At 38.5% G+C, this 19,843-nt stretch overlaps 1 long non-coding RNA gene across 1 annotated transcript; it reads left to right on the top strand.

The window, feature by feature from the left end:
- The first annotated feature begins 8,282 nt into the window (after window positions 1–8,282).
- Window positions 8,283–19,316, top strand: LOC114679257 (uncharacterized). Its single transcript, XR_003730966.2, has 3 exons — window positions 8,283–8,538; window positions 16,576–16,777; window positions 17,628–19,316. It is a non-coding gene; the product is annotated as an uncharacterized LOC114679257 (long non-coding RNA).
- The last annotated feature ends 527 nt before the right edge of the window (window positions 19,317–19,843 follow it).

A 19,843-nucleotide genomic window follows, 5' to 3' on the forward strand; every position in this document is an offset into this window, starting at 1 on the left:
TAGAAAACCCAAGGGCATAACAAAAGATTAGAGTGGGATGGCCCCTCTAATGACGTCGTACCTTGTCCAACCAATCTCTCTGCCCTATGTAAATCAGACACTACCTCCTTAAGCTCCTCTGTAAAACCCCAGGCATTTCACCATGAAACCAGAAAATTCACTTGTGTGCCCCTCTCTCTCTGCATGAGAGAGATGTTCTCTTTTCTTAAACCTCCGCTCTTAAACTCACTTCTTGTGTGTCTGTGTCCTCGATTTCCCTGGCATGAGACAACGAACCTTGGGTATTTACCCCACACAATGATGCCACTTCAACAATATTGAAATTTGGCCAATTCCAGATGTATTTTGTCATATGAATATTTCGTATTTACTTGTCCCCTGTTTTTGAACATTTATGTATTATTGAACATTTATGTTATTTCCATTCTTTCAATATTGTAAACATGTTTTTTTATATCTCTCTTATTCTTCAGGAAAAATTCCTAGATGTTGACTTCTTGAGTTGGAGCATGAACATTTTAAAGACTTTCAATGTGTTCAGCCAGACTGCTCTTCAGAAAAATTACACCCATTTGTTCCCACCAGCAGTCATGAGAGCATGTGCTTCCCTGAGCCCTTGCTAACATTTGATATAAAATTGTTATGTCATTCAAATCTGTTAATCATTTTTTAAACTTTTTGCTTGTAAAGATCTTCCCTAGCCCAACATCAAATGAATAACTTTTTTCATAATAAAAGAAATTAGGCCAATTAATAACCCTACAGTGGCCTCTAAGTGTTTGTCTTTTAAGCTTAGTGAGCAAGATATGTCAAAGCAGAGATAGGCCAGAAGCTAGACCTCTTGTGTTAAACAGTTAGCCAAGTTGTGAATGCAAAGGAAGAGTTCTTGAAGGAATGAAAGGTGCTACTCCAGTGAGTACATGAATGATAGGAAAGCAAAACAGCCTTATTGCCGATATGGGGAAAGTTTTAGTGATCTGGATAAAGATCAAACCAGCTCCAACACTCCCTAAAGTCAAAGCCTAATCCAGAGCAAGTGCTTAACTCTCTTCAGTTCTATGAAGGCTGAGAGAGATGAAAAAGTTGTAGATGAAAAGTTTGAAGCTAGCAGAGGTTGGTTCATGAAGTTTAAGGAAATAAGTCATTTCCATAACAAACAAGTACAAAGTGAAGCAGCAAGTGCTGATGGAGAAGCTTCAACAAGTTATCTGGAAGCTCTAGCTAAGATCATAGATGAAGGTGGCTACACTAAATAATGAATTTGTAATGTAGGCAAAACAGCCTTAAAGAGGACGCCATCTAGGACTTTCAGAGCTAGAGAAGTCAATGCGAGGCTTCAAAGTTTCAAAGGACTGGCTGAGTCTCTTATTAGAGGCTAATGCAGCTGGTGACTTTAAGTTGAAGCCAATGCTAATTTCTCATTACAAAACTTCTAGGACTTTTATGCCAAATCTACTCTCCTGGTCCTCTATAAATAAAATAACAAAGCCTGGGTGATAGCACTGTTTACATCTGTTTACAGCATGGTTTACTGAATATTTTAAGCCCACTTTTGAAACCTACTGCTTAAAAACATTCCTTTCAAAATATCACTGCCCACTGACAATGCACTTGGTCACCACGAGTTTTGATGCAGATGTACAAGGAAATTAACGTTTTCATGTCTGCTAAAACAGCATCCATTCTGTGGTTCATGGATCAGAGTAATTTCAACGTTTGCTTATTATTTAAGAAACACTTTTTATAAGGCTATAGATAGTGATTCCTCTGATGAATCTGGGCAAAGTCAATTGAAAACCTGGAAATAATTCATCATTGTGGATGCTATTGAGAACATTTGTGATTGAAAGGAGGAGGTCAATATATCAATATGAATAGGATTTTGGAAGAAGTTGATTCCAGCCCTTATAGACCACTTTAATGGATTCAAGACTTCAATGGGGGAAGTAATAGCAGATATGGTAGAAGGAGTGAGAGAACTATTAATAGAATGAAAAGTAGAGCATGTAGCTGAACATGTAGCTGAATTGCTGCAATATCAAGATAAAACTTGAATGGATAAGGAGTTGGTTTTCATGGATGAACAAAGAAAGTGGTTTCTTGAGATGGAATCTACTCCTGGTGAAGCTGCTGTGAACCTTGTTGAAGTGACAACAAAGGATTTAGAATATTACATACATTTAATTGATAAAGCAACAGCAGGGTTTGGCAGGATTTACTCTGATTTTGAAAGATGCTCTACCACAGGGAAAATGCCACCAAATAGCATGGCATGCTACAGATAAATATTTCATATTGTATTATATTAAGAAATTTCCACAGCCATCCCAGCCTTTAGCAACCACCACCCTGATCAGTCAGCAGCCATCAACATTGAGGCAAGATATTCTATCAGCAAAAAGATTACAATTTGCTGAAGAAGTCTCATATGATCATTAGCATATTTTAGCAATAACGTATTTTTAATTAAGGCATGTAGATTTCTTATCTAGACATAATGCTATTGCACACTTAACAGAGTATATAGTATCTTATAAACATAACTTTTATATGCACTGAGAAACCAAAATCTCATGTGACTCACTTTATTGTGGCACTTACTTTATTGCTATGGTCTGGAACCAAACCTGCAATATTGCTGAGGTTGGTCTATAATTTTTTAAATCTACCTTTTTTGTGAAAAGAGAAACCTGAGGTTTACTGCCTCATCTGAGGCCACACAGCAGGTAAGGAGGCAGAGTCAACGTTTGAGCCAGTATCAGTCTGGTTCTAAAGCCTGTGCTGGGCTTTCTATGCCAGCTCCCAGCAGGAGCTGGGAGGATTTTGGGGGAACCAGCTTGCAGACAGCCCAGTCTACAAAGATTAGTGGCTGGGTGTGAAAGACAGAGCCTTTCAAATCAGACCGATGTGGGCATGAGTCCTTGAATTACTCCTTCATGAAGACCTGACCTTGAGCACTTTAACCTCCCTGGGCCTCTGGGAACTCCTTTTTAAAATGGGAACAAAATATCTACATCATAAGGTAATTTTGTTCAGGTTAATGAGCCTTAGCACCATGTACATAGTGAGTTTCCTTAATGGTGGTGATGCTCTTATTTTACAGGCAGCTTTTCATTGTATTAGTGTTAAGGTGTCTACATCACCCACGTTCCAGACAATACCAGCGTTTCAGAATAAAACCACAGTGTTTTCTGGAACATCTTTCTTTGTAACTGAACTTGATATAGTAATTGCTATCCTTTCTTGTGTTTGTGTCCAATAATTTCAAACTTCAAATGCTAAAAATGGAAGCAAATACCACATTCCCTGACAAAGCAAGAGAGAAAAAAACCCTATCAGTTGTTTTGCTTTTCTGAAGGCCTGTTATGAATTTCAAAATACAGCAAATCATTTTCTGTGGGAGACTCCAAAGTGAAATTGTAATGATTACTGGCTCAGTGAGTTAAATATCAATTGATTGTTTTTGTAACCAGCCTCTAATTGATCAAAAATTATAGGTTTCAATATCAAAAGGGAATATGATCTCCCTAGCACTAAGCAGTGTTAATTTGGTCCACATGGGAGACTAGGGAATTGGTAATTCCATAGAGAAAGAATCTACTTCTGGAAGCCGACTCCAGCAGTTGCATTGGAGTCAACGTGAACAAACAAGGGATTTATGGAAGATGATACTACCTTCTTTTAAAGGACAAAGAGGAAGACCATGTTCTCCCATTGTCATAATATTTACTGAGAGATTCTTTTGTGCTATTCTCAATACAGATTGTCGGACCAAAGCCGTAGGATAAAGATTAGTAGTGTGGACATTTGCATGGTATGATACCTTCATGAGCTTGTGAATGTCACTTTGTTTTTGTGAACCTCAGTTTCCTCATACACAAAAGTGGTTTCGTAACACAGTAACAGCCAACATCTAGCAGTTGCTTACTTTGTACCAGGAACTTTGCTAAGCACTTTTTTATTTTTTATTATACTTTATGTTCTAGGGTACATGTGCACAATGTGCGGGTTTGTTACATATGTATACATATGTAACATTACAGTAGGTATATCTCCTAACATTAGGTATTTACATTAGGTATATCTCCTAATGCTATGCCTCCCCCCTCCCCCAACCCCACAACAAGCCCTGGTGTGTGATGTTCCCCTTCCTGTGTCCAAGTGTTCTCATTGTTCAATTCCCACCTAGGAGTGAGAACGTGCGGTGTTTGGTTTTCTGTTCTTGCGATAGTTTGCTGAGAATGATGGTTTCCAGCTGCATCCATGTTGCTAAACACTTTTTATGCATTACTTGTATTATTCTCATGACCCAATGAGAGAGTTTTCACCTCCGTTTTGGTCATTTCAATCCCACAGTTGATGTTCTTCCTTGCAGTTATTTAACTTCAAGGAGCTCTATGGGAAGCGGAATTGCTTAATCCAGAAAGGATTCTTGGGACCACAGATGGTAACGTCTTCCCACTTTGGTGCATGTTAACAACCCCCTCCGTCCTCACTGTGGTGCTTCTAGTGGAACGGCCTTGGCAGGTTCTATCCTTTGCATTTTAGTTTTGCTATTTATGCTGAAACAGTTTATCTTTGACTCAATTTGCATTTGAATGATGGCCATAGTGCCATTTCTTTTCAATGTGTAGCTTTCACGTAATCAACAAACAAACTGAATTCTAGAGATTGTAGCTTACATCTCATTCTGGTACCTTCTCTCTGCAGTTCAAGAGTTTACATTTTAACTTACAAACTGAGAGTTCTATTTTCTTTAATTAAGATACAGGTTTGGTGAAATGTATTCCATTTTCCACATTTAAATCTTTTTATCCAGAAACTGGGGAACCAAAAGGCTTTGGCTCTTATGTTTTATTTCCAGAACCATCACCTTAATCATCTATGTTTCAGTGTTTATGTGTGTGTGTGTATATACATACATACATATATATATATATATATATTTTTTTTTTTTTTTTTTTTTTTTTTGAGACAGAGTCTCGCTCTGTTGCCCAGGATGGAGTGCAGTGGTGTGTTTTCGGCTCACTGCAAGCTCTGCCTCCCGTGTTCACACCATTCTCCTGCCTCAGCCTCCCAAGTAGCTGGGACTACAGGCACCTGCCACCGCACCCGGATAATTCTTTTATTTTTAGTACAGACGGGGTTTCACCGTGTTATCCAGGATGATCCTGATCTCCTGATCTCATGATCCACCTGCCTCTGCCTCCCAAAGTGCTGGGATTACAGGCATGAGCCACTGCGCCCAGCCTGTTTCAGTATATTTTGAGTATTCACTCATCACATATTTATCACATACCTATTGATAAATGAACAGGATCTGGAGTTTAGCAGAATTAGTGATAATAACAGTAATAATGACTAACATCAATTGAGTTCTTGTGGTGACTCACACTGGGCTCAGTGTTCAACACAAATTATACAACTTAATTTAATCCCCATAGTGACCCTCTGAGATTTTATTACCTCCATTTTACAGATGGGACAGCTGAGGCTCTGAGAGGTGATGTGATGTGTCCAGGTTCATACACACATTCATCCATACAGGCCTGACTGGAAATACAAGCTCTTGTTTTCTTTTCTCAGTACCAATGCTCCCGGGAGGTCCCCAATCAATTTTTAATTGTCTCTAACTTTCTCTACCTTTCCTATGCCTCAGATACACACCAGGGTCTTCATTACGCTCTTCATCATCCCCCCTGGTGCTCATCCCAGCTCTCCTCTATATGTCTTATATACTCTCCCCTCACAGGGATTCCTGATCTTTAAATCTCTCTGTTTTAGCCCTGGATTGGTAGGTTTGAAAATGAGCTTGAGCAGCTCCTGGGAGGAGCTTTGACCAGGTAAGGAAATATCTTCTACCCAACCGTCTAGTTCATTTTGATTGTTTTGACTTCTGTTTTCTCTGTCAAACTCCCCCTTCTTTCCCCACCCCATTGTCCCATCATTAGCTCCATCATCTCTGTGTTCAGGTGAGGGCCTTGCCTTGTGCTTCTCAGCGGATGTCCTTGCTCTCGCCGCCCCTCACCTGGAAAGCCTTTCCTTTCCCTCCACATCTATGAAAATTGTACCTATTCTTTAGGACCCTCCGAAAATATCAATGTGTTCTAAAGTTTTCCTGGTTCTCCAATTGCGTGAAATTTCCCTTTTCTTTGAATCATTATGGTGCTTCATCCACATACAACACCTTATAATAATAGTACTAATGATGACAAGGAGGAGGAGGATGTGGAAAAGCAGGAGAATGAGAAGGAGGGGAATAAAGAGAAAAAGATGCAGACAAAGAAGAAAGAGGAAGAGCAGAAGGATGAAGAGGAATAGGAGGAGGAGGAGGAGGAGAAGCAGACTATGACACGCCATGCACTTCACAAGTATTATTTCTTCTTCACCAACACCTTATGGAGTGACACAATGCTGTCACATTTTACAGATGAGAACGTTGAGGCTAGAGAGGTCATGTGTTTGCCCATGTCCTATGCCACTCAGTAGATGGTCCTCTCTGACTGTAGGAACTGGGTCATCTTTACCTCAAGTTCTCCTCAGTGCCTCTCACAGTGCCGTGAGTCTAGTAGGTTCTTAATGAACATTTTCTAATTGAGTGGAACAGAGATAATTAACCAACTAACTAACAAGCGCTATACCTACTACACTTAAGTGCAGGGGTTGTTTTCCATTTTCTTTCTTCTAATCTTTCTCAGTGGACTTTCCTGGTGTGGCAGAGACAATGCCACAAGTTCATACAGGAAGACTATGTGTCACATCTCCTGCTTTGAGTGAGGTCACTTGATACATTCTGCCTGTGGAATATGGGACGATGTGCTATGCACCATTCCTAGGCCTGGCCTCTAAAACTCCACTAGATTTCTCCCCCGCCCAGTACTCATTCTTTCTCTTCCTGAATGTAAAACACCCAGCACCGAATCCTGCAGTCTAGACTGAAGAAGCCTGGGTCTCTGATTAACTGCATGAAGCAGATGCCCCCTTTCCAATCTGCGCTGGACTAGAACCCTCTCAACCAATCTGCGCTGGACTAGGCATAAAAGATAGATAATCTTTATTATGTAAAGAAATTGAGACTTCAGGGTTATTACAGGCACTACCATTACTTGTTCTGATTAATAATCCAGGCATGGATTCCACACAGTCTCTCACACAGACTTTTAGTTTTGAATGAATTCTCCTAGATCCCAAGTGTGGCCAGGGTGGCTGAGCATCAGTATTCTTGAGGTGACGGTCACTAAATATGGTCCCGCAAGCGGTGCCTGTCTTATTATCTCAGATCCTGATCTCGGGAAGAGGCCCAGTGGAGGATTTTCCAAGCTAATGGCATAAAATTTTTCAGATAAAACAGTAACAGCCACCAAACAGCAAAAAAACTTTTCTAAGGCTTTTTCCCTTGTTCACCATTCTGCCCTTGTCTTCCCATATTAGATCTTTTTCTTTCCGAACTGTTTATGATGCTGGAAAATTCTCTATGGCTTCCCTGGATGGCTCCAATATCTAAAGATGTCCCTCACCTCTGGATTTATTACTGGGCCTCTCTGAGTGGGGTCAAAGGGCATCCCAAGCCCCATATTCTGAGCCTCCTCCTTCCCTTATGTGCTCCATAACTCTCCTTTGCCATTTATTGACATTTGAGACACTTGATCTATGACTGCCTTTCTCTCCCTCCCCCTTGTTTCCATGCCTTGGTTTCCAGGGACAGCAAGAATATATTATTTCAAGAATGAGGACAGGGCCAACTTATTTAGGATCTGTGAGTGAATTACTGGGTAGAATTTTGCATAGACTCACATTGCGTTTAAGACTTAAGGTTCAACATAGCACCAAACACATTATTTAGATTCTAGATCCAGGAACTTAAGGCTAAAATTGGAAGTAAAGATCCACATTGTGCTGTTCTCTAACTCTCAGTCTGTCTGTTCATTTTCCTGTGAGGTAAGTGTTTTCTCCATGTTATGAGGAACCAAGACTCAGACAATGATTGACCATGATGGGTGTAGAACTGAAGATGGAGCCAGGCATCCTGGCTCTTTCCCCTGCACCATGGCAAGCTTCCACCTTTTGTAACAGATTATTTCTTAAAAATATAGCATTTATGTACAGCATAAATTAGAAATGCTTTGAAAAGTAGACTGGACCTGAAATTTCTGAGTTTCTTAAAAAATCAGCCTAGGCTCATTGCCAGGAGCGTCTGCAAGCCCATGCTGCTCAGGTGGCTTTTTGCCAGATGCCTGCCCTGCTCATCCAAGGTCACAGCCCTGGTCAGCTATGTGCCAGACCAGAAGAGGCTGCTGTGGATCCGTGGGCCTTGAAGGCTTTGGTTTCTTTATTCTGTTTCCAAATCAACCTTTAATTCTGCAAAATGACTTAGAATATTGACTTTAAAAATCAGCAGCTCCTGGGCTTTAGGGAGCTGTTATGATATCGAGAATAGAATAACTAGCTCTGTGGTTGCCGAACTCTGATCTTTGGAAGTTGCCTGTCCAAGATGGATTTTCTATTGGTGGAGAGTAAATGAGAGAAAAAAGGACAATAGTGAGTATTCTTGATAAAGGTGTTTGTATTCAATGTAAAGTCCTGCCCTTTATTCCAGAATTATACTTTTCTATTTTTGATGGTAAAATGATATTGAGGATATATTGTTCTTTTTAAATTCTTAACTGGGAAAATAAAAAGAAACTCACTCTATTTAAGAAATAATGTATTATGTAAATACAGTCATGTGCCACTTAGTGACGGATCACGTAGATGACAATGGTCCCATAAGATTCTACTACCACATTTTTACTATGCCTTTTCTATGTTTACATATGTTTAGATACACAAATACTTACCATTGTTTTATACTTGCCTACAGCATTCAGTAGAGTAATGTGCTGTACAGGTTTATAGCTTACAATCAATAGGCTATACCATATAGTCTAGATGTGTAGTAGATTATACCATCTAGGTTTGTGGAAATACACTCTATGATGTTCACACAATGACGAAATCACATAACAGTGTGTTTCTCGGAATGTATTCCTCTCGTTAAGTTATGCATGGCTTGCTCTCTCTTTCTATACATATAGTACTGGCCCATGTGATGAAAAATTTGAAAACTACAACTTTAGCAGATATTTTTCCAGACACAGTGATCTTTGTCATTTGGGGAAGGGGGTTTTCTTTTGATATGTTATCGGTCTTGGGTAATCTGTCTTTATCTGAGCAAAATAAAAATTTTATCTTTACCTTCATATCAATTCATGTATTGAAAAGCTTTGGTCTCCTTTGGCTATAGGGACTAGGGACTTAACATGTCTCTCTCTTTCTTTCTCTGCATGTGTGTGTGTGTTTTAGAGGAAAAGAGCTGGCCTCTTAAGGCTAGGCTACAGGAACTGACTTACGGCCATTTTGGTTTCTTGACACGCAGGAATACATAAATTTACTTACTGTCAGCTTTGTTGATATTGGATTAATTTTATTTTTATGCCCAATGCAACATTTTTAGTAAAGTAATTAATAAATTACTATGAGATAAAAAAGCAGGGTTTAGGGTCTCTACTACATTTTACAAAGCAACAATAGTGAACAGTGCTACATTAATAAATACCCTTCATGAATAAATTAGATCAGATATGTTGAGTTAAATTCAATTATATGTATTTCTAAGTTACATACATTTTTATGTTAAGAAACGGCTTAGGACTAATTGCTAAGAATCTGTAGGGTTCCAGTCAGGAAAGCACTAATCAGTTCTCTGTTGACTGTTGCAAATTTGAATAATAAAGTTGAGTTGGTGAAGTAGATTCTATAATTACTCACTGTTGTTAAAATAAAACCTCACTAATATGCACTTCTTTAAAGCTCACTATGCTCCTTCTCTGTGACATACAGGGACAATCAGGAGCATTTTGGTCTTTATTTATTGGGGCTGCATAATCTGATTATCTCTCATTAGTTCAGAGCTGATTATTTCATTTATCTTTGTAAATGTGACAACAAAAGGCTCACTTTAATTAAGCAGATCGGCAATTAGCTCTTGTTTTATAGGAGTTTGAAACCTTCCTGTACTAATAGCAGGCAGCATGATTATAATCAGAAGCCCAGGAAGAATGGTGGCAGAGGACAGTTTGATTTAGAGCACCATTTAAGTGAAAGCTATGTAGGCAAAGTGGCTCTCCAACGACAAAGATCCAGAAAGGGCTAGCCAAACCAGGGGACAGACTTGAGAGGGCTAGGCCAAGACCTTCTCACCTCTATTATGATATAGGCAGTGACTTCATTCCTTTTTTTCAAAAAAATGTATTTCTTTGTAATAGTAATTGCTATTATTTATCAATCACCTATTATATTCCAGGCTTTGCATCTATTACTTTAGCTATATTACTTTTCTTAAAACCTCATGGCAGTTCTTTGAGGTAGGTATTATTAATTTATCCCCATTTTAGAGATGAGTTAACTGAAGGCCAGAGAGGTTAAGTCATTTGTCCCTGTTTACACAGCTAAGGATTAGAACCCTTATCTGATTTTGCTACTCTGCAAATTGGTTTCTTTTGCTCCATCTCCCTTCTTGCTCTCTCCTTTCTTCTTTTACCCTCTCCCCATCCCTTTCTTTTTCCTCCCTTCTTTCACTCATCTCCTTGCAATATGCCCAGTAGTGTACACTGAGGTGGAGATATTTACATGAGCAAGACATGGCCAGGACTCTTGAGAAAAGTACAGTGTAATGGAGGCGGAGACATAAACTACATAACCATAGCAATGCCTGAGACAATGCGAGGACAAAGCTAGATAGAAAGGGCACAATGTAGCATGATTGGCACATTTGGCTGCTAAATCAATATTTATTAGAGTGGCTTGGCCTGGTCCTTCTCATTATTGCACCTTGTGTTTCTCTTCCTTTTCTCCTAATGAGGAGCTGCTTCTAACTGACCAGAACCTTTCTGATTATCTACATGGGTTACACTATGTTTAATGTAAATGGAACTTACCTTTATGCAGAAGGCTGGTGTGATCTATCACAGGCTAACTTGCAGTCTCATTTAGTTTTTCAGGAATAGTTAGAGGAAGAATGAGATAAATACGGATTTTTCAGAAGAAGGGGGAAGAAAATGGGAAAACGAGAGAGGACATGGTTGGAAGGAGAGGGAACTTTGTTCCTTGGAAAGGAGAAGAGAAAGAGTGAGTTGGGGGGATTGGAGGATGGGGTCCTGCCTTCCCGGGGGAGGGGCTGGTGACCATCAGTAGAGAGGAACAAGCCAATTAGAGCTAGGGCTGCTTCTCGGTTAAGCAATCAGGCTTGGGGGCTCTGGTCCCTTGCCAGATTCTGAAGACATCTGACTACATCTCCTCAGAGAATGGATGGTGTTGCCACTTCTGTCCTAAACCTGTCAACACTACCCACCTAGTCCTGAGATTATCAGAACACCTGCTGATATTTTTAATTACAATGTTTTTCAGTGTTGGTTTTTGTATCAGGCTCTATGCAAAACACTTTAAAACACTGTCTTCACAATATAATTGTAAAAATACAATTATTACACATTACAATTGTATTATGAAGAAAGTATCATTATCTTCAATGTACCTATGAGAAAACTGAGGCACATTCAGGTAAATTAACTTTCCTGGATTCACATAGTAGTGGTGCCTAGACTTGAGCCTATAATCTTAACTGCTACGTAATAACTTCCATATTTCTTTGGGCTTCCTGACCCACCAAGGGGACTTGACTTTCAGAAATTATTTAAGAAGTTAATTTAGTTTATTGCTTCTGAAAACGTTTCTTTATATGTTTAATAAGCCACACATTAGAGACTCTTACTGTAGGCAATAGAGAACCATTGAAGGATCTAGACTAAGGCATGACATGATGCTTCCATCATGTGAAAGGTGTGTTTTATGATGTGTGGAGGATAATTTGGAAAGAAATTACCATGGAGTTGGAGATGTTGGTTAGGATGATATTGCAACAGTTCAGTCACAAGAGGATGCAAGCTTGGTAGCAATGGGAGTTGGGGAAAAAGGCACAGGTGTGAGAAAAATTACAAAGAATAATAAGTTTCAGTGACTCATAATCATAGGGGGAAAATAAAAGGTCCCTGTGCATCAGAGTCTGCACTAACTGAAATACGGGAGTCAAATGTGATTGGGTAGATGAACTACAAAAGACATTGAGCGTGGTGATAGGTCTTTGACCCGGTCCTAAGAAGTATGGATTAAATGGGGATAGAAACCCGTTTAGAGGGGAATAAGGAGAGACTGGATGACGAGGAAGGAGGTAGAGAACATGCATAACAGTTTTCAGGCCAGGAAAATACAAATCCATTTCAATAGAGAGTATCTGATTCCTCCCTCAGCCCAACTCCATCTGAGGAGGGACTTAGTAGATGGTCACTGCCCACCTCTTCCTCCTGCTGATGAGACTGACGTGCAATTTAAGGGTAGGGGCCTGATGTTTAAAATTCATCTCTGCATTCCTAGCACCCAGAGCAGTGCCTAGAGCAGGGTAGGTGCTCAATAAATAATTATTGACTAACTGAATAATTAATGAGCCAGAAGCTGAGGCCAGAGCTCCTGGCTCTAAGATGACCTCCAGTGGCAGGGGCTGAAGTAAGGGTGGTCAAGGTGCTCCTATAGGGCAGCTGGGAATGGCAAAAAACAGGAGACCAAAGCGGAAGGTCAAAGTGCAGAGGTAAATTTTAGGTTTAAGTCTGAGGGGGTGAGCACTGCAAAGGGGAAAGAACAGCAGGGATTAAGAGTTCTGTAAAGTTGGAGGTACAAGAGCATTGCTAGGAAAAGGACTCTCGTAGCTGAAGTCATATTTACTGAATACTAGTGGGTTTTGGCACGTGAACGGGGTGAAAATAGAAACAGATTCTGCTGTCTTCTGTGTATAAATGAGAGAGACAGAGTTGAAAGGTAGAAACAATACATAAGCAAGTGTAATTGCCACCCCTCTTTCTCACTAAGAACTATGGAGAAAAAGTGGTGGATTGGGTAGGAGGGGAGAGTCGGATGGTGCTCTTGGAGCCGTGGATCCCTGGCCAGTGTTAAGGAGTAATAGTTTAACGCATTTCTTTACCACTCTAAGTAGAGTTTGGGGTAGGGCTGGTTGGGGCCATTATGATGTTCTGTGAATTCCCCAAAGATCTGGGCTTTTGTCTGTCTGAGAAACTTTGATGATCAAAGCAAGAAAATCCCTGTTTAAGAGTGGCATCTGCTGGGCTGCCTCGGGCCTTGGGTGCCCCTTACCAATATAGTAGTTTGGTCAATTTAAGGGCACACATTTGGTGACATCAGAGGGGAAGGTGTAGGTGAAATAGAAGAAATGTAAGATACTGGCTGGAGAGAAGATTATTGAAGATGCAAGATCACAGAGTCACAGAATGTCACAGGTGGAAGGGATCTTCTATCTTGTGCACAAATACCTTTAAATATTTTAGATAAATAGTCATACAAGGGCTGAGAAGATATGAAGTGAAGGAACAGGAAGCAGCGTTCATTCTGGTCTAGAGAAAGGAACAGCTGTTTCTCTGAAAGAGTGATGGCTGAGAGGATAGGATCTAGACAGAAGTTATTCTGAAGTAGAGAGGAGGAATATTAGAGGTTTTATATCACGAAGCGGAAGTTTTGCCTCTTCCCTCAAAATATTAGTTGTTTCCCTCTGCTCTTCTCTTGCACAGGAAGGTGGAATGGCATGGGGAACACCCAGGCTTTCACTTGCTCCAATTTACCTCTAACACTTCGCAAATAAGAGTGGCCTTCCTGGCAACGGCTTAAACCAAAGGTGCTTACATTCTGAAATGGCAACTTGAAAGGAAAGGAAATCCTAATTGGAAACACTTTTCAAGCTCTTAAACAATAATTTGTTTTCCAAAAAAGAGAAAGTTATTTGCTTCCTACAAAACAGTACTTCTACTTAAGTATGACAATAAAAAGTTTTTAAAAATGTATATAATAAAGTGCAGGTAATTTTACCACTCACATACAGAAAAGAAAAGACAAGAAAAAAACTAAAGAAAAAAGGTAAATCCACACAGTAATCCTGAGGTTGATCCAAAGTCTTTGTTTATACCAAAACATAAAGACATCGGTGGTGCAAAGGACTGATTTTATGTCCCTGCAAAAACTCAGAAAGCTAGACATCAGAGTTTACATAAAATGGATAGAAGTAGACATGTACTTAGACATGTTAAGGACGAAGGCTCCCAGACCAGAAGACTGCAAGTTAGCAGAAGACTGCAAGTTAGATTCCAGTGCTTAATTGAGGAGAGTAAGCAACATGAAGGGCAAATGTGTTGATGGGGTGGATCATCAAGCCGGAAGTATAAACACCTACTCTCCGCCAGGAGTAGATGTTTTAATTCAATCCTCACAACAACCACGTGAAGCCACGCAGAGATTTTAGACGAGATTCTAAGTGGTTAAGGAGCTTCCGTGAGGTCACATGGCTTCAAAACGGAGGGTCAGCGTTTAGCACCTTGGTCTTCTGCTCTCAGAGATCATGCTTTTTCCCCCTGGCTGAGCTGCTGGATAGCTCTGTCCAAGCGGGTGGCATGGCCTCCAGGGACTTAGGAAATGACGCTGTGGAAACGTGTGCTTGCTTTTCCCACTTGCTTTTTGTCATTGGGTTACTTTTTCTCTCCAGATTAGTTTTTCAGTTTAATTGGTTTTGGTCTTGGAATTTTTTATAAAACTAGTTATTCTCCCTATCTTGCTTAAGCAATTGTATTCCATTTGATATTTTCTGACCTTACTCTTGGGTGGGGGAATAATAGAATATTTTACACGGAAATGAATTGTGATGTCGTAGGTGAATGTGTGGGAGCTCATAAATCAACAGTGATCCCGGGGGACCATGGAGGGCCTCCTGGCCCTGTCCAGTGCTCTTTAGACCTCTTTATGCTAATAAAACAGAGATTTCTCTAGGAAGGGCTCCACCTTTGCAAATGACACTCATAATAAGCTCAGTGCAGTGTTGCAGTAATAGGCTGTTTACCTGCTGGTAATTGGTAATTTAGCCAGTGTAAAGGGGCTAATGGTCTATCTTCTCCATTTGGAGAATTAAGAAGTACAATTTTGTCCAAATTAACTGCATTTGTCTGTGGAAGACCCTGCAGAGAGCCAAGGACAGGGAGTTTGTCTTCCAAGGGTATCCTTGTTGAAAATACAGATGTGTGAAAACATATAGGGCTAGTGATTTCCAGATTTCTAGATGAGTTACTGAGTTTCTGTGAAGGGACTTTGTTATTTATTTGACCATCCTGGTAAGTGAGAAATGGGGCAGTTTATCAAATGACATAGACTATATTATTCTGATTCCTTGTTCTAGTAATTATGACACAGACCAATGAGTGCTAGTGGAAGACTAGCATGACCATTTAAGACTTGCTTATTTCAGTCTATATAGAATTAATGTGGATATTTTGTCATAGGGCCTGGGGGCAGGGAGGGGAGGAAAGAAAGAAAATGCGTTTTTTCTTAACTAAGTGACCACAAATAGAGATCTTATTAATGTGATGATGACATGTCAACACAATGAAGAATTATAGAGACATTAAATAACAATGAAACTATATTGAAATAGTTATATGAAAATATATCGAAGGTGTATATGGTAAGTGCATACAGTGAAAAAAGCAGGACAAAATTGTGTGTGTTCTCTGATGAGATGCATGTAAAGTAGGACATGCATATATATGGACAAATGCTGGAGGAAAATATACAAACATGAAAATATTTGGGAGAATGTGGGTTTGTAAACCTATGGAATGATGCAAGGGGTCATTTGTATCAGATTCATTTTGGCCAAGGGGACTCAGTGTATAAGTTAATTTGCTTCCTACTAGTAAGAACAATCATATTTTTTCTAGTCAGTCAGTGTTGGTCTTAACCCATTTATGCCTGAGGTTGCAATTTTTTTAAAGTTTTTACAATCAGTACTTGCCGATGACATTGAGCAGTAGGATATAAATAACTCACACGTGCTTAGCGTTCCAATAATGGAACACTAGGCATACATTTAATTCATTCTAACAGTAGGATTCCTATAGGCCAATGTAATCACAGAATGGTAGAATAATTCAGTGTCCTGAGAGCTCAGCAAAGGGAGCATTTCCTTCTACCTAGTCCTCATATAATATTTTTATGGAAGAAATAGAATTTACACATGGTTCTGATGTAGATTGAATTTTATCAGGTGGAGATGGGGCTGAAGACATTTCAAATGCAGGAAGAGTACTACTGAAGGCCTAGGGTAGAAAAAGTGCCGAGTATAAAAATTCACGGAGATGATTTTTAAAAAATTGGTTTGTTTGAAATCTGGTCATGAAACAGAATGGGGAGAAATCTTTAAAAGGTAAATCAGGGACAGGTTATAGATGCCCTTGAATGCCTCGCTAAGTACTATATATTCCCATTGCTTTGCTTCCCTTGCTTTCATAAAGATCTGGACCATACCTCAAAATGCAAATCACTGAATATCCTTATCTCTTAGCAAACCAAACTTCCAGTGCACACACTCTGCCCTGGGATTAAGTACAGTACTTTTGGAAATTGCATTATCTCATTCTATTCACTTTTTTCCAGCACATTTGTGAACTGAGACAGTTCCTGCTATGTGGATGGTGCAGAATCCAGCAGTTAGAAAAGGTATTAGAACATTTGTACTTTCAACTGGAACAACAGTAATATTTTGGACCAGTCATTACTTTGATCTTGCTTGCTAACGTGGAGGATAGCACTTTTCTATTCCATGGAGGTGCAACAAGTCCTTCCCTCATCCTTGCAGGTAAACCGTCTCTTGCAAATGCCTCTTTCTCTTGATCAGTCCAAGCACCACTTATCCTTTGAGTCAAGTTCAAATTCTACCACCTTCTCAAATCTGGCTCTTGCCCATCTCTCTGTTGTCTTCTTTAGACACCACTTTTTTACTTGTACCATGCACTTGGCAACTAAATTCTGTTTTTACATTGCCCTCTACATTTCATGAGGCAGAGGGTTTTTTGTTTTTTTGTTTTTTTTTTGGACTCGGGCAGACTGGAAGCATCTGGAGTTTAGGAATTATCCAATAGATGTCAAGTATTCTGGGCACGTGGAGGGTAGTTTTACATATTATGTATTTGTGAATTTAACTAGTCAGTTAAATTCCAATAATCCATCAGTCCACAAATACATTTAACCAGTCTTTATAATTTGTAATATTCTTTTTACAACTCAAATGCCTGTAATAAGTTGATTTATTGCATAGAGCTCATGGCAGGCTCTCAGCATTGGGCTACGCAAGGCTCTATTGTTTTTTATTTTATGATTTATTTTTCCTTTATCAACTATCCAAAATCCTAATTCTAACACCATTCCACAGACAGCTCTTAAATTTTTAATATTTGCCATCCTAAACCATCCTCCATGTGTTTTTTCCCATATAGCAGTACACATAGTTTTGTTATATATATGTAGTATGTATAGTACTGTTTTGTGTGTAAGTTTTAAAAATTCACATAATAGTTTTGGGTGTCTGCTTCATGTTATTTCCTATTTGTTTTTCCATTTACGTTTCAGAAGCCTATCCATGTTGTTTTTTGTAACTCCAGTGTGTTGCCTTGTATATCTATTACCCCTTTCCTTCTCCATTTCCTTAGTGCTGAAGACTAAGGTGGCACAGACCTGGGATGAACACCTTCAAGGGCAGCACTGTCCAAGAGAAAGATGATGTAAGCCACAGATACAATTTTTTATTTTCTAGTAGCCACATTAAGAAAGTAAAAAGAAACAGAGATTATATACTTTGTTGAACTCAGTATACCTATAATATTATTTCAAAAAATAATAATGAAAAACATTATAAGGAGATATTTTCACTTTAATTTTCTGTACAGGTCTTGCAGGTGTATTTTATACTTAGAGAATGTCTTAATTCAGACTAGTCACGTTTCAAGTGCTCCACAGTCACAGGTGGCTGGTGGCTACTATATTTGAGGCTACAGATCTAGAAACGTAGACTTCTTGTTTGTCTTGTTCAGCACTACCTTTTTAATGCTGAGAGGAAGCCTGTTTTCCAATAGTCACTCAATAAAAACTTTTACTGAATAAATGAATGTCCCTCTCCGAATTGTGTCTGCATTAGTTATTGATAATACTCCCAGCAGAAGTATATGAGGCTTTCCATTTCTTACCTATTTTTTGTCAGTCTAATGGGTGTAAAGTGGCATTTTTGTCTTATTTTGTATTTCTGTGACTATTAGTAAAGCAGTGCATCTTTTCATATAGCAAACATGCGCTTTACTCATTTTTCTATAGAATTCCCTTTTGTTTTTTGAGGGGGAGTCTTATTTGTTCTGATTTTCTACTAACTCCAGATACTAATTCTGCATTGGTGATAGACACTGTAACATTCTTTTAACAGACATCTGTTAAAATACGTCTATAGTGTGGGCAAAAATCCACAATTTTGGTGTAGACGGTCCAGCAATTCTTCCCTTGATGCCTGTGTGTTTTGTTTTGCTGGGTATTCTGCTATATTTTCTTTTAAATTTACTATTCTGCATTTATCGTTTAGATCTTTACTCATACAGAATTTATTTTTGTGAGTACTCTAAAGCAGTTAGCCAACTTCACGTTTGTATCTAAGGTTAGGCAGTTATTTAAATTCTGTTTACTAAGTCATTCACCTGTTCTCCCACTGATCTTTGATGCCATTTCTATCACATAACAAGTTTCCATAAAGATATGGCTCTGTTTCTGAACTCTCCAACTTTTTAAGATAATTTTTTTGTCTTCTTGCAACATACTAATCTAATACTAATATTGTATAGTTGCTTAAATATCTGATAGAATGATGTTCTACCCTTTGATCTCCTTTTTAAAAAATTTCTTAGCTAGTTGAGGATCTTTATTTTTCCATGTAAATTTCAGACATTATTCCATTTCTGTCTATTCCCCCTATATCTTTTTGGTATTTTGAGTAGAATTATATTACATTTTTAAATGAATTTAGATTAAATTGACATCTTTATAAGAAGTGGCCCATCTATTAATGTGGTATATCTCACTTTGTTTAGTTATTTTATCATGAAGGTTTGTGAATTCTTGGTTAAGTTAATTCCTAGATTCATTACTGTAATGATTGGTTTGATAACTATTTTCTTTTGCATTTTCTAGTTAGTTACTGCTTATGTAGAAGGAAGCTTTTTTATTTTTATGTATTAATCTTGTATCCAGCAACCTATGTAAATTTTCTGATTAGTTGTAACAGTTTGTATATTCTCTTGGATTTTCTATGTAAATACTCATAATATCTACAAATAAAAATTTTGCTTATTTCCTCCCAAGTTTTGTGTCACTTATTTCTTTCTCCTATTATTAAGTTGACCAGGAAACAGTAGTATTCAATTAAGCTGTAACTATAATAGCTGAATTGCTGTGTTCTCTCTGGACTTAAAAGGCAGGCACGTAATGTTTCTCAGTTTTGTATGGCTTATTGTTGTTGTTGTGAGGCTTTAAATAGCCTTTAAAATTAAAAATGGTCTCTTCTCTCTTTGGTTTGGTTTTTTAATTTTAAATCATGAACAGTTGAACAATGTCAAATAATTTTCTACTCTTATAAGATGTTTGTATGATTTTTCTTTTCTGACTCATTAATGTAAACTGATAGGTTTTTAAAATATTAAACTCAGAAGTAATAGATTATATTTAACCATGACATCTTACAGAAAACATACTGTTGGTTTTAGTTAACTAAGTTTTATTTCAGTTTTGGCATCTGTTTTTATAAGAAAAACTATTCTATAATTTTTTTCTTTTTAAAGTAGTTCTTTCCTGATTATAGCATAAAGGCATTATTAGTTTCATAAATGAC

This window comes from Macaca mulatta, chromosome 7 (assembly GCF_049350105.2).
Source record: "Macaca mulatta isolate MMU2019108-1 chromosome 7, T2T-MMU8v2.0, whole genome shotgun sequence".
NCBI classification, from domain to species: Eukaryota; Metazoa; Chordata; class Mammalia; order Primates; family Cercopithecidae; genus Macaca; species Macaca mulatta.